Genomic DNA, 16,180 nt, shown 5'->3' on the forward strand with positions numbered 1-16,180 from the left:
CTTGATTCCAGCTCAGATCAGAATCTTACAGTTTGTTCGAGCCCCACATCAGGCTCTGTGCTGTCAGCACAAAGATTCTCTCTCTCCCTCTCTCTCTGCCTCTCTCTCTCTCTCTCTCTCAAAATAAGTAAATAAAATTTAAAAATAAATTAATTTTGGGGGCGCCTGGGTGGCTCAGTCAGTTGAGCGTCTGACTTCAGCTCAGGTCATGATCTTACGGTTCGTGGGTTCAAGCCCCACGTCGGGCTCTGTGCTGACAGCTCAGAGCCTGGACCCCGCTTCAGATTCTGTGTCTCCCTCTCTCTCTGCCCCTCCCCACTCTCGCTCTCTCTTCCTCTCTCAAAAAATGAATAAACATTAAAAAAATTAAAAAAGATAATTTTAAAAAATAATGTTTTAAAGCGGCTACATAGTATGAACCCCACTTTAGGTAAAAATACTGTGGTACAGAATGTTGAGAGGTCTCTTTTCAAAGCTTCCAGGCCATGGGAAACTAAAATATCATGTGTGGGTGTAAATGTCCTCCCTTTAGTTCTTCCTATGCAAACTAAATTATTTTAAAGTATATGTGAAAATATTTCAATCTGAGTCATCTACAAACCTTTGTGTCTATTTTTTTTAAATATTTTTATTTAAATCCAAGCTAGTTAACATATAGTGTGGTGATAGTTTCAGGAGTAGAATTTAGTGATTCATCACTTACATATAACACCCAGTGCTCATCCCAACAACTGCCCTCCTTAATGCCCATCACCCAATTAGCCCATCCCCCCACCCGACACCCTGCCAGCAGCCCTCAGTTTGTTCTCTGTATTTAAGACTCTCTTATGGTTTGCCTCCCTCTCTCTTTTTATTTTATTTTTCCTTCCCTTCCCCTATGTTGATCTGTTTTGTTTCTTAAATTCTACATATGAGTGAAAACATACGATATTTAATTTTCTCTGACTTATTTTGCCTAGCATAATGCATTCTAGTTCCATCCATGTTGTTGCAAATGGCGAGATTTCCTTCTTTTTGATTGCTAAGTAATATTACATTGTGTATACATACCACATCTTCTTTATCCATTTGTCAGTCGAGGGACATTGGGCTCTTTCCATAATTTGGCTATAGTTGATAGTGCTGCTGTAAACATTGGGGCGCATGTGCCCTTTTGAATCAGCATTTTTGTATCCTTTGGATAAATACCTATGTATCTATATTATGTGTCTGTTAACATGTATAAAGATCACGATTATTTATATATAATGACTGATACCACTCTTTAAAAAAAATCTCTAGTACATTCACAACTAGAAATTGGAAGTATAAAATGAGAATAAAATCTGAATTTCTAAAAGATGTAAAGTTTTCATAGATCAAACATAAAAGCAATCAACTTTATTATTGGTTTATTGCTTTATTCCTTCATTTTTGCAATTGTCCCAGAGTCAACATAGAGTGCATTGAAGTCAATTTCCTGAACTGAGCTTGGAATATTTTTTGTTTGTGTTTGATAGACTAAACATCTAAGAGCTGTACAGGCAACAGCAGTGTTATATAAGAGTCATCTCTAATACCTAGCCCAGTGTAAGGCTATTTTCTAGTAAATATTTATCAAGTGAATTGCTGACTGACAGATGGATTGACTGACTAAATCAATGACTATGAAAATATATTCCATGCACTAAGAGTCAATAATTATTGTGAAGCCCCATAGTTTTGATTAAAATTATCTTCTTGATGATGACAAAGATGGAGATCCTCTTCATGGTAGTTCATTTTCTACAAGCAAACAGCAAGACACAGTGAATTTGAAAGAAATCTGAAACACTGAGATGTCCCATTTGGATCTTCCTATTTATTCATGGAAAATTGGATTCATTATATGAACAAGGCATCTCACATGTGCCCTCCACAGGTAGTCTCTGTTGAAAGGCCAACTGTGGGAATCAGCAACTTTATGTGGGAATCCGTGGGGAAATCAACAGGCTTCCTCTGCTATTTCTTATAACATTGTAACATTTCTTCCTCCAGCCATTGCCAGAGGCACCCCATAGCTGTAAGACTGAACCTCAGCCCTCCAACACAGACCTTCTCCAACAGCCACATTCAGCATGGAAGGTTTTCCAACAGCTGCCCCAAACCTAGAAGTCTTATATTTTGCACTTCCAATCCACAAGCAAATCTTAATGGGATTTCTTCTAAAATACATTTCTAAGTCCTTTCACATTTTTCATATACATTTCTCACACTGGGTGTGAGTCTCCATCACTCTTGCCTGGATTTCTGTACTATTCCTCAACTTTCCTCCCTGCATTCAACCCTCACAATTCATTCTCCACACATTGGTTTATGTAATCTTTTAAAAATGCAAAGCAGATCAGTGATACTCTCTTCCAATATCTTAGAGAATGTCTATTAAACTAAAAATTAAATCCAAAAATGTTATCAGGAGCTACAAATCCCTGTATTCTTTGTTTCTTGCCTACCTCTCTGATTCCAGTATCTTACAGTATCTTTCTTAGAGCACTCAAGACCCAGCAGTTTCCTGTTTGCTCCTTGAACATGGAAAGTGTTGCAAATTAATCTAAGCTGAATTGGTTCTGCAAAACACATAGGCACTATATGTAGATAATAATAGGGAAAGAAGCCTGAACTAGGTGAAGGTTAGTGATCCCCTCAGTATTATGTAATAGTAAAGCAAAGCCACTGAAATAATTTTGCCAAACACATATTTTTTAGACATACATGCTTGCATTAGTGAATAAACACAAAATAGTTTCAACAACAACCTCTTCTAAAAGTGCAACAAAGTTATATCTTTTTGTTCTTTGAAGTGCTCTGAATGTCACCTTTCAGCAGAGAGCATTCTAGAGGATGCTCTAGTATACCTTTGAAGTTGGATTAGTATACCTTTGAAGTTGGTATACTAAAGGTATACTAAAGAATATAAAGAATATATAGAATATAAAGAATATAAAGGTATACTAAAGGTATACTAAAGAATTAGTATACCTTTGAAGTTGGATCAGCAAATGAAATGTTATTCTAACTCATGCCTGGACAGAGAACCATTTATGGATCAAGCCTGGGGTATCTCCCTTAACCTAAGGATATAAGCTTCATGCCCCATTAGAGTCTTAAACTGTGTTAAAATAAATATGAGGATTATCTCAAAAATATATAGGTCAATTTCACATATCATAATTTTTATCAACAATAATAATAAATACCTTTAATTTTATCAATAAAGGCCCATTTCTATTATTCATAATGCCAAGTACCAACATATTTATTTGCCAACAAATACCAGTTTAGTATTTTCAAGTATCAGATCACCTGGTGTTGGTTAACAGAAGGACTAAAGTCTTGGTAGCTATTGCTGGAGTGTGACTTTTCTTACATGATTCTAGCAGATGACCTCTGGATTATGGGTGTTTGATTGAGACATGTTATCTCTTCTTTCCTGGAGTCAAAGCCTAAGAAGCTGGAACTTACGTGAAATCATTCTATGTACCCTAATAATTTTAACATTATTTCAGGAATTTTTCACTTGTTGCTGGTTCTATCTAGAAATTTATGTAAACATCCTTCCTAAAGCTCTTCACATGGTAGGCTCCTTCTCATTCTTCAGGCCTAAGCCCAAAATTACCCTTTTGAGGAGGGCTTCCTTTGCCAAGCTATCCAAAGAATAGTGATAGTAAGCACAAAGTAATAATAGTAACCACAACTATAATAATAGGTAATAATGTTGACCACTTCCATGTGCCATGTACTAGGCTACTTAATGTACATTTATTATCTCACTTAATCCTCAGAACAACCCTATGAAGTGGAATACTTATCTTTATTTTGCAGATGGTGAAATTGAGGCACAGGATCTTGATGACATAATGGGAATTAGCAGAGCTGGGATTTGAATCTAGCGAGTTCCAGTCCAGAGTTCACCCGCTTTACAGTTAAAGCAACAGTGACTAACCCCACACTAATGACTATCACAATATCCTGTTTATTTTTAATAGTTTTTACCATATCACTAAGCATTTTTTATTTACTTAATGTTCTTTCTCACCTTCCACCAAAATATAAATTTCTTGAGGGCAAGCACCATGCTGTCTGTTTTATCATTCCATCACAGGATGTAATACTTTTCCTGTTACATAGTTGGTACTTAATATGTTTTTGCAAAACTGAATTAGGGTAGTAGAATACAGGTACAGCATTGCTAATTATGTTTCTCTCATTGACCCATATCAATCCACTGTCAAAAGGGAAACCATAAGGACTGGATTTACTGAATCTATGACATTCTCCACCACCTGTGAGTTACGTCTGATATCACAAGAACTCCATCAGGGGTTTACTATGGCATATTTTAACATCTGACAATGTTATGGAGAAAGCACTCCTCAGATTTCATCTATTCTTCATAATATTGCCCGAGTAATATTTCTTTTTTTTTTTTTAATTTTTTTTTCAACTTTTTAAATTTATTTTTGGGACAGAGAGAGAGACAGAGCATGAACGGGGGAGGGGCAGAGAGAGAGGGAGACACAGAACCGGAAACAGGCTCCAGGCTCCGAGCCATCAGCCCCGAGCCTGACGCGGGGCTCGAACTCACGGACCGCGAGATCGTGACCTGGCTGAAGTCAGACGCTTAACCGACTGCGCCACCCAGGCGCCCCCAGAGTGATATTTCTTAAATCAGAATTATAGGCAATTCAATAAGACAAGAAAATGAAATGAAAGATATAATGATTGGGAAGAAAGAAAGAAAACTTTCTTTGCAGAGGACTTTATTTATTAGAAGATCTGAAAGAATCAAAAAGCTCCTTTCTAGGAGCTTTCACTAATAAGTGGTAAGAGCAAGGTTGCAAAATACAAGGCTAATACACAAAACTCAATCTTTTCCCCATATACCAGCAATGAACAAATGGAATTTATAATTAACCACATATTACAAAAATGATATAGTTAGGTATAAATCTAACAAAATATGTGCAAAATCTATATGAAGAAAACTAAAAATCCCTGATCAAAGTTATCAAAGAAGAACTGAACAAAGGGACAGATATTCAATATTGAAAGAAAGGCTCAATATTGTCAAGATGTCAGCTCTTCCCAATCAGATCTATAAATTCACTGCAATTCCAAGGCCCCTGGGTGGCTAAGTCTGGTGAGCGTCTGACTTCAGCTCAGGTCATGATCTCGTGGTTTGTGAGTTTGAGCCCCGCACCAGGCTCAAACTGTCTGACAGCCAGAGCCTGGAGCCTGCTTTGGATCTGTGTCTCCCTCTCTCTCTGCCCCCGCCCCACCCGCTCACACCCTCTCTCTCTATCAAGAATAGATAAGGATAAAAAAAATAAATAAAAATTCCAATGAAACTCCCAGCAAGTTTGGAAATTCCCAACTGATTCTCAAGTTTATGTGAAATGGCAGAAGACATGGAATAGCCAACACAGTGTCGATGGAGAAAAACAAAGTCGGAGAACTGACACTACTCAATCTCAATACTTACTATAAAGCTACACTAATCAAGACCATGACATATTGGTGAAAGAATAAACAAATAAAATAGAGAATAGAGAACTCAGAATAGAATAGAAACAGAGAATAACAGAATAGAGAGCTCAGATATAGACCCACATAAATATAGTCAACTGAACTTTGACAAAGGAAAAAAGGCAATACAATGGAGAAAATGTAGTCTTTTCAACAAATTGTGGTGGAACAACTGGACATCTACATGCAAGGAAAAAAAAAAGAAACAAAAAGAAAAAGAGAAAAAGGAAGAAAAGAAAAAGAAAAGAATCTAGACAAAGACCTGGCACCCTTCACAAAAATTAGTTCCAAATGTATCATAGTCCTAAATGTAAAATGCAAAACTTTAAAACTCCCAGAGGATAACATATGAGAAATCTGAGATGACAGTAGATATGGCAGTGACTTTTTACACAAGGAACCAAAGGCACGATCTATGAATGAAATAAATGATAGGCTGAACTTCATTCAAATTAAAATTTTCAGCTCCAGGAAAGACACTGTTGAGAGAATGAGGCAACAGGCCACAAATTGGGAGAAAATATTTGCAAAAATCACATCTGATAATAAGTTAGTATATAAAATATAAAATATAAGTTAGTATATAAAATATATAAAATACAAAAGAACTTTCAAAATTCAACAGTAAGAAAACACCCCATTAAACATAAGCCTTATCAAAGAAGATATACACATGACAAGGGGCATCTGGGTAGTTCAGTCGGATGGGTGTGTGACTTCAGCTCAGGTCATGATCTCGTGGTCAGTGATTTCTAGCCCCATATCAGGCTCTGTGCTGATGGCTCAGAGCCTGGAGCCTGTTCACATTCTGTGTTTCCCTCCCTTTCTTTGCTCCTCCTCCGCTCGTGCTCTGTCTCTGTCTCTCAAAAATGAATAAACATTAAAAAAAAATTTAAAAAGGAAGATATACAGATGACAAACATATGAAAAGATGCTCCCCATCATACGTCATCAGGGAAACGCAAATTAAAACAATAAGGAGATACCACTACACCTAAAAGAATGACCAAAATTGAAAACACTGGCAACACTAGATGCTGGCGGGGATGTGGAACCATAGAAACTCCCATTTATTGCTAGTAAGAGTGCAAAATGGTACAGCCAGTTTGGAAGACAGTTTGGTAGTTTCTTACAAAACTAAATCATACTTTTATCATGTGGTTCAGCAATTGCATCAGGTGGTATTTACCCAAAGAAGTGAAAACTTAGATCCACCCAAAAACCGACACACAGATGTTTATAGCAGTTTAATTCATAAGCAACCAAACTTGAAAGCAACCAAGATGTCCTTCTGTAAGTGAATGGATAAATTGTGGTAAATCCAGACAATGAAATATCATTCAGCACCAAAAAGAGATAAGCTATCAAGCCATACAAAGATATGAAGGAAACTTAAATGCATATTTTTAAGTGAAAGAAGCCAATCTGAAAAGTTTATGTATTCTATAAATCCAATTATATAACATTTTGGAAAAGGCAAAACTATGGAGACAGTAAAAAGACTAATGGTTTCCAGGGGGTAGGGGAGGGGAGAATGAATAGGTATAGTGAAGAAAATTTTTAGGGCAACAAAACTACTCTGTCTGAATATGCAGTGGTACTTCAGTATACATTTGTCAAACTTCATAGACTTTACAACAAAAAGAGTGAATTCTAATGTGAACTATGAAATTTGGGTGATAATGATATGTCCATGTAGGTTGATTAATTGTAACAAATGTACCATTGTAGTGTGGGATATCCATAGTGGGAGACGTTTGGCATGTGTAGGGATAGGAGATACATTTCTCTTTATTTCCTGTTCAGTTTTGCTGTGAACCTGAAACTTCTCTATACGATAAGAATTATTAAAACAAACAAACAAACAAACAGACTACATCAGAATTTCTTCACCTGCACCATTTTAAGGATGGTACCCAAGCTCTTAAAGCTAGCATGTGATATCTATCGCTCATAAACTTGTCCCTGACCATCTAACCATGCATGCTAATTTGTTACACCCAAACATTTATGTGCACACACACACACACACACACACACACACGCACACACCCTTAAGCCACCTCTCACACTAATCAGTTAAAACTTCTTGTTTATTTAAGCAAAGATGTAGTCTTATGTATAGGCTCTCCTCTCTGAATGGTGAGATTTCGGCTTTGCTTTGATTGACTAATGCCTACTTCTCTTTCAAGCCTCGTTTCTTCAGAAGCCATTCTTGATTCTCCTCCAGTCTTATTCAGGTGTCTCTCACTGCACCCAGTATGTATCTTCTTTCATTATAGAACATGTGATATTATTCTATAATTGTTTATATATGTGACTGTATCCTTCAATACAAGATGAGTTCCTTGAAGTAGAATCTGTGTTGTTTTAGCACAGTTCTGTGTCCATAGTAGGTGTTCGAGAAATATTTGTCGGATCATTTTAATGAGGGAAAAGAAAGGTGGAGCAGTAAGTGCTGATCCCAGAGCCTTCTCAGGACTGACAACCATCTATGGCAAACTACCCTTCAGGGAAGGTGTGTGTCATTGCTGGAGGCATTTTACATATTTAATGAATAGGGCCAACTTCATTCCCTGGTGATGTCAATATGGCATCTTTCACCAGCCTGAAAATCCTCTGGCACTGAAAATACACAAAGTCTGGAAGCTGTTTATAAGACTGAGAAGGTGAGTCAATAGACTCTGTTCCAAGTTGGCAAGAAGGGACCTAGTCCTAAACATCTAAAGCTCCATAATTCACATTAAGCTTCTCATTAATTTAAATGTTAATGTAAATGTAAAATATGTTGTATTGATTTAGAACTATTTTTGTATGAATATTGCATAACTGAGCTTTCTAACAGCAGAATCCAAAAGGACATCCCTTCACATCAGCTTACGATTAAGAAAAAAAGTGAGGCTTTCTATTTTTCACTCTCTTTTTATTGTGTAAAATCCTTTGTTTTAGTTACAAGTTCTAGCTATGAGAAGCTATGAGAACTTCTGCCTTTGAGTGCAATTGATTTGGACAGTCTTGAGCAAAAAGATCAATTTCTGAATCTCTTCTTTCACAGTAATACACATATAACTTCAAATATGTATAGAGATTAGTATCTTTCCCATGTCACTGAGGAGAAACCTAGTCTTTATGACCATGCTGGCAATTTCACTCTAGTCTGTTAGATTTCATCCAGAGTCTTCTTTCATTGGGATTTATGTTTCCTTAAAAGGAAAACACAATTTTCAAAGAATGTCTCATTATGTTAGGCTCACTGTAATGAGTGATGAGATTGATAACTGGAAATTTTTGTATATGCTTACTTACTCTGTGCTGGACCTTGATGCAAAGTGTTTTATAAAAAGTGCTCATGGGGCACCTGGGTGGCTCAGTCATTTAAGCATTCGTCTTTTGATTTTGGCTCAGGTCACGATCTCATGGTTTGTGAATTTGAGCCCTGTGTCGGGCTCTGCTTGGGACAGTGTGGAGCCTGCTTGGGATTCTCTCTCTCCCCTTTCTCTCTACCCCTCCCCTGCCGGGGATATAATATAAATATTATATATTTATTATATATATAAAATATATATAATATAAATATTATATATTTATTATTTATTTATTTTTATTTGTAAAGTGCTCATGTGATCCCTAAAGCAGTACAGAGACGTGGCTACTCTCATTACCCTGTTTTAAGGATTAAGAAACTGTCCCGTGGAGAGATTAAGCCTTTCCTAAAATTCCACAAGCAGAAAGAGTGATGTTGCTTGCCCTAGGACTCAGGGTGGTCTGACCCCATGGTCTTTCTCATAACCACTAAGCATTTTGGGTCTCAAACCACACAATGCTACAGACACATATAAACCTAGAACAGTGCATTCTGTTTTTAAGAGATGCATATAAGCATACAGTTGAGGATTCCATTATACTACTGAGAAGCTGGGTGGGTGGGTGATATCCAGAAACCCGGTTTCTAATTTGTGGACACCTTGTTTCTTACTTCTTTCAACTAAACACTGTGAAATTTGAATTAATTGGTTTGTGAAGCTTCTTCCAGCCCCACATTCTATGACTTTGTATAATGATTCACTTTGTTCTGATCAACAAACCCTCTGCCCAGTTCTTTTTACAACCACCCACCACGATGCTTTCTTGCATCCAATGCCTCTGCCCCTGCAGGCAGCCCCACCTAGCTCAGTTTTCTGTACAAAGATAGAAAGTAAGCATCCTGCTATCAACACATGTCTTTGAAACATGCTAAATATCAGGCAGAAAACTCAGGCTAAAAGATGGATAAGGCATTTTATTCCCCTGAACGTAGAAATGAAATACAAAAATCATAGTCCTGGGGAAAAATCAGACAAGGCCTTCCTATATCAAAATTACATTAACCAGTGCATTCAGAGGCTCACATAAATAACAGGCCTAAGAGAACCTGTTGAAATGGAGTATTTACTGGCCTAGTGTGGCCAACAAGCTTTGTAATATCAAGATATATGGGATAGGAAGGAGGACTACTCTGGAATCACACAGACCTGCTAACTTGGCCACCTTTTACCTCTTTCTGGGAAACTGACTCATGCCTCAGTTTCTTCACTTACAAAATTAAGCTCCTACTTCAAAATTTTTATAGGGTGATTATGAGGTTTATCTGTAAAATAATGTAGGTAGCTTATCCATGTCAGAAATCTGGTACAGGTTTATATGAGTCTCCATTGTTCTAATAACCAAAAGAGCTCATGGTTTAGTTTTTAAATTATCTTTGTAAGTGGTAATTTCAGCTATCACTCAGTTCCCAATTTTAAAAATTGCTTTGTTTTTTGCAAAACAATGACATATGAAACACCAATTAGGTATGGCTATTTCACCAAGAGACATTTCTCCCCTTTGGGAAGTACCTGAGGGTGTGGGCAAGTCATGGTATAATGACAAACTCTGTAAAACAGCTTACAACTTGCCATACTTTTCCAGCTTCTTCCCCTCAATATTAGGGCAGCAGAAAGACAGACAGAAAGTAAACCAATGGTCATAAGGTGCCAATGTATCATGAATCCTAGGAGTTAAAAATAAAATTTTATTCAGCTCCCTGAGATATACAATTGATTTTTTTACAAAATCAATAGATGAACCTGAAAGTAATTGACTACAGTCACCTTAGTATCATTTAACTATAAGTAACTAATTGTCCAGCAAAGATTGAAGCTAGCAATTAGGAACATATGATAAATTTATAAAAATTCAGGTTTTTTCTAGCATGATAGTTTTGTTACTGCAAACTCTCTCTAACCATTCTATCGACACCAAACCACATCTTTAGAAGAAAAGTTATCACAGAATTTAAAAGATGGAAGGGGCCTCAGTAGCAATTTTGTACAAAGCCCTTATTTTTTTATGTGAAGTGATTAAGACCTAGTGATGTTTGGACACCCAAAATTAACTGGCTAATTATGGCAGGATTATTAATTGAATCTAGTTCCAGTTCTCAATTCAGTGCCTATATTTACTCATTTTCTTGTTGCTATATCAAACTGAGAAATCTGTAAATTACAGTGTATATTTTATAGTTTTCTATGTTCATTTGACCATTAGGTTTGAAATAAAGTAATAATTATCTGTATAGTTGGAACTCATGACAGAAGGATGAGGTAAGAACAAGAAGTCTCTCAAATATATGTTCAAAAAGGTACCTATAGATAAAAAGCCTATGTATGGAAACCAATTTGACAATAAATTTCATAATTAAAAAAAGAGCCTATGGCACATTTCAATAATACAATGCAATGAATATTGACAAAAGAAGACTAACAAATCTAGGATGGGTACACTAAACAAACTATATATATACAACTATATATATGCAACTATATGTATACATATATATATAATGCATATGTATCATACACATATATATGTATTATATATAGACCCATATATGTACCTATATATATGTGTGTATATATGTGTATATATATATGTCTATATCTATGTGTTTATGTTAGAGGAATATTTCATCAATTCATTCTATTGGGTGAGTTTGGCAGGCAGGAATGTCTACCCTAAATTTGTTCTCATTCATATAACATGGTTTAAAAATATATCTGTGTTGTCTCACTCCAGGTGTAAAATAAACATCATCTGCCGAAATCCCGAGCACTTCTTTAAATTCTTTGGGTTTTCTCAGGAAGATCAGGACCTGTTGGAGAAATTTTGATAAGGTAAGTTCCAAGCTACTAATCTATTCTCTCGGGGCTTCCATTCTAGCTGCCCAAGTTCAAAACAAAGTGAGGTTTAAGAAGTCAAAAGAACAGGCAAATGGAAAGATGGATGCCACTTTTATTAATAATGCAGATAATATCTAAGGATGCTGTTTCAATGCTTGGCTAAAATAGACTCTGTAACATTGAATCCAAGAGTTAGATAGATTCACTCATCCAGGCCCAGGAAGTGCTGGGCCACAGCAGGCTCCTCTGATATGGCAGCCTGGCCATTAAATTTCCAGCATGAAGTAGCAGATATAAGTTAGCCTGCACTAAAGATACAGGTGAATAGAATAGGTTAAATGATAAGTGACAAAGTCTTGCTCCTGAGTTCACCAGACAAATAAACAACTCTAATGACCAAGGAGAGGAGAGAGTAAATAAATGGAATAAAAAGAAGCTAAGAGGCTTTCTATGGTGGAATTTTCTTCAGATGGAAAAAAAAATAAGAAAAGAGAATAAATATTCTTCCCTCATACCACTGAAGAATAGGAGTGACCTGTAAAACAGAAGAAGGGTCCATTAGAAGTTGCATCAGGACTTTATTAAACTAGTAGCACACCAAGACAATTTCTCCTGGGTGATGAAGACAACCACAGCACTCTGATCTCTCCTGCTTTAAGGATATTCAAACCAGATTCAAGGAAGAATTGTTGCCAATGGTTTGTTAGAAGTCACGTGTTTTCAGAATCTCAATGGGCGTGTTGTCTGTATTGTCATAAAGCAGATAAGTATATGGTAGACATCTGCATTAATGGTTTTAGTTCATAAATAAAGCCTACTAGATAATGTTTGATTTTTCAAGCATACTATTAAATTATTCTTTAAAGAAGGTGTGGAAGGAACAGTTTAGGAAGTAAGTGAGCTTAGGTAACTCCTCAGGGTGCTTATCTCAGTGAGAATTTATAATTGTAACTTAATGAATCATCAATGTTACTTGGCTTTATGTGTTGGTAAAAATAAAACCAAAAAATGGAACTTATTAAAAGAATAGAAAAAGAACTATAAGCTTGAATGTAAGAGTAAAATAATAAACCTGGTAAAGGATTTTGAACAAAGCCAACCATCTGTAGACATTCTTGGTCATGGGATCCACTTAATACTTTCAACTGGATGATGCCTCTAGAATGAAGAAATGCTATTTCATTTATATTTATGTTTCTTCATCTGAGATTCAAGATCATGCAAGAAAAAATTTGATTTCTTTTGGTCATTTGAGTTAGTCTGATTTTGGTGATATCTTTGCCCTTTAGCTATACTAGCTAAGGATTAGCCAAGGAAAAAATATAATGGATTAGAGCAACTTTGTCTCCTCTAATGGAAGGACAGTCATCTGGATTTACCAATACACCATGAATACATATCATGGGGAAGAATTAATCATCAAAAATGAGATAAGGTATCATCATGAAAGAGGAGTCTATATTTGATATTAGTTGATACTCAACACTTCATGGAATACATGGTGTATCATCTATTAACATGAGTAACCCAGAAAAATGTAAGGGGTTCACTGACATTTAGAAAGCTGATTATTAGCAAAGTTCTCTTTCATATATCCTTAAAGAATGATAAGGAATGTTGGGGTGTCCAGGTGGCTCAGTCGGTTAAGCCTTTGACTTCGGCTCAGGTCATGATCTTGCAGTTTGTGGGTTCAAGCCCTGTGTTGGGCTCTGTGCTGACAGCCCAGGGACCAGAGCCTGCTTGCTTTGGATTTTGTGTCTCCCTCTCTGCCCTTCCCCGACTTGCGCTCCCCACCTCCCAAAAATAAACATTAAATTTTTAATGAATAAAAAAAGAATAACAAGGAGGGTTAACTAAATTTGACACTCAAAACTTATACTTCTGTAAGTTATTATGAAAGTATGATTAAATCTATAAAGGTCCTGATCCTATCTTATATTCACTCTGAAAGGAAGGGCTATCCCTTGTCATCAAACCTCTGCTCCTACAGGGAATACGGACTTCTGATATTTAAAGGAGGAGCCTGGTTTCTCCCTCCATCCCATTCAAGTGTGGAATGGGAGCCCTTTTGATTTAAAATATTCTGCCAGCTATATTTAACCAAAAAAACAAAAACAAAAAAACAAAGAAACACAGCCTAGTGTTGTAATCTTGACAATGGGTATCTAAAACCATGCTTGAACTAAAGAAACCACAGAAGACAAATGGGAAGGAAAATTTAGTCATTGAGAAGGTGATCTCAAGAAGGGACATGTAGAGTGGTCCAACGACATTTCAGTGCCTAAAGGTTTGGAAGTCAGGAAGCATGACCATAAATGCACATGTTGAGGAACTTGTTTGACGTGTCTGCTGTTGTCAGTGAGGTATGAATTGGATAGAAATGAGGCCATGCGTGTAATCTGTTTTCAGCCCTACAATTTGGAGCCATGGCTTCCTTCTGCTGAGATGCCAGATTAGATACCCAGCTATAATTATATCCTGGGGAAAGTAAAAGCCATTCAGTAAAGGGACTAGTCCCCCAAAACAAATAAACAAAAATATACTGAAAAAGAGAAGAGAAACAGTAAGGAAATAGAAATACTGGGGCTTCCCTGGGGAAGCCAAACCTAAAAATCCTTCACAAAACAAAGACCTTTAGGGAGGGATAAAGTGGTCCTAGGTCAGTAGGGTTACCTGCTGCAGAAAGGGACAAATGAAAAATCCTAATTTAGGACCCAGAGTTTAAGACCTAAGATTTCCTCCAGATTAAGTACAACCAAAGATGTGCTCATTGCTGATGTTAACAAATGTTCATTGAAATAAATTATTTGAATGGATAATTAGATTCATTATAAATTGATGAGACTATTTTCTAAAATATACATGTTTGTCCTTCTAGTTTAGAATGAGTCAATGAGTTTTTTTTTCCTTTTTCTCATATCCCCAAAACCTTAATAATATCATTCATTTAGCATATTAGGAGACAGAAATGAAAAATAAAATCACAGGTAACTAAAGAGAAAGCTTGTCCATCCCTGGTAGACCTATCCTAAACATTATGACCTCAGAAGTTCAAGGCTATTTGGTTTCTGGGCACCAAAAAACCACAGCATAATAAAATTAGATGATAGTGAAAACAGCCTAACTTTAATTTTTCCTTGAGATTTGTCAACTTTCTAATCACATTTAAACCAGTTAGTAAAATGATTGGATAACAGGTTCTAAAGAAGAGTTTGTATCATCAGGGAAATATTCCAAGAACCTTTTGCAAAAATATATTAAAATCTTAGGGGAGATCAGAAAATATAACTACCCCTTGGATTAACTATCACAGCTCTTCCCTTATGTTGTGTATAAGTACTGGCATGCAGACTTTTGTCGCATTTGGAATTTTTATCTTAATAGGAATTGGCCCTATCAGCATTTAAGTCTGTTTCTGACTTCTGCTTGCTCATAGAAGGACTGAGAATTATTGTCTTCTATAAAGGTGGTTAAATGGACAGAGCAACAGATTGTAACAGGCTTCAAATAGTCTTGTCAGGTTTGTGATTCATATACAAAAACTAGACATCTATGCGGTTAAGTTGCAGTGACTGTTCCTTTATGATTGACATTTTTATTTAGGAACAAATAGAGTTCCATTTATTCCTGGAAACATATCTATAAATTAGATCCTCCAACGTCTAAAATGAGATACGTAATTTCAAATGAAACAATATTATTGCCTCAATCTAAAAACAACTAAAAGGATATTTGCTATTATCACATCCATGGGAATTTTTTGATAAAAAAAATATAGCTTTTTCCAGTTTGGGTTGTCTCTGAAACGTGGCTGTATTGGTAGTGACTGAAATAGTTATTAGATCTGATTCATAGAGTTCTTGGTAATAGAAAAAGCATGCCCACATTGTCATGACTCAGGCCCTAGTTAACAAATTCTTATACCATACATCTAAGGATATGAGATGTCTCCTCCTTGGCCTTTAAATTGAAAACTGAATTAAAACACCCAGTGATGGCAAGAGTATAAACAAAGAGCATTTTTATAAAATGTTATTGAGAGAGTTACTTGGTGTAACCCTTGCAGAGACCAATAGGGCATTCTATCAAAAGTCTTTAATAGACTGTCCCTAACATTTCCTTTTCTAATATTCATCCTAAAGAAATCAGTGGCCAAATGGGTTAAGACATTGTACATGCACAATCATTAGAGCATTGTAAATATCAGAAACAACCTATATATATGGCAATAAAGGACTTGTTGTAATATGTCCTAATGATATAATAAGACACTATACAGTCATTAGTGATGATGCTGTTGCCCCAAATGTATAGACATGGAGATATTATTTATATTATTAATTTAAAAAATCTGATTATAGCAAATTATGTGTGTTACCAGCAATTTATATATTATGTATTTATATAATGCATGGATATGTATAGAAATATCTGAGTGA

At 36.0% G+C, this 16,180-nt stretch overlaps 1 protein-coding gene across 7 annotated transcripts in view; it reads left to right on the forward strand.

The window, feature by feature from the left end:
• LRRC4C (leucine rich repeat containing 4C) overlaps nucleotides 1-16,180 on the forward strand; it is a 1,200,301-nt gene that overhangs the window by 997,362 nt on the left and 186,759 nt on the right. For all 7 annotated transcript variants that reach the window (XM_019470147.2, XM_053899824.1, XM_019470145.2 and 4 more), the window contains one exon: nucleotides 11,638-11,735. The gene's annotated coding sequence lies outside the window, so the exon portion shown is untranslated. The remainder of the gene's footprint in view (nucleotides 1-11,637; nucleotides 11,736-16,180) is intronic.

Source organism: Panthera pardus, unplaced genomic scaffold, assembly GCF_024362965.1.
Source record: "Panthera pardus isolate Hobbes unplaced genomic scaffold, ASM2436296v1 HiC_scaffold_12, whole genome shotgun sequence".
Lineage (NCBI taxonomy): Eukaryota > Metazoa > Chordata > Mammalia > Carnivora > Felidae > Panthera > Panthera pardus.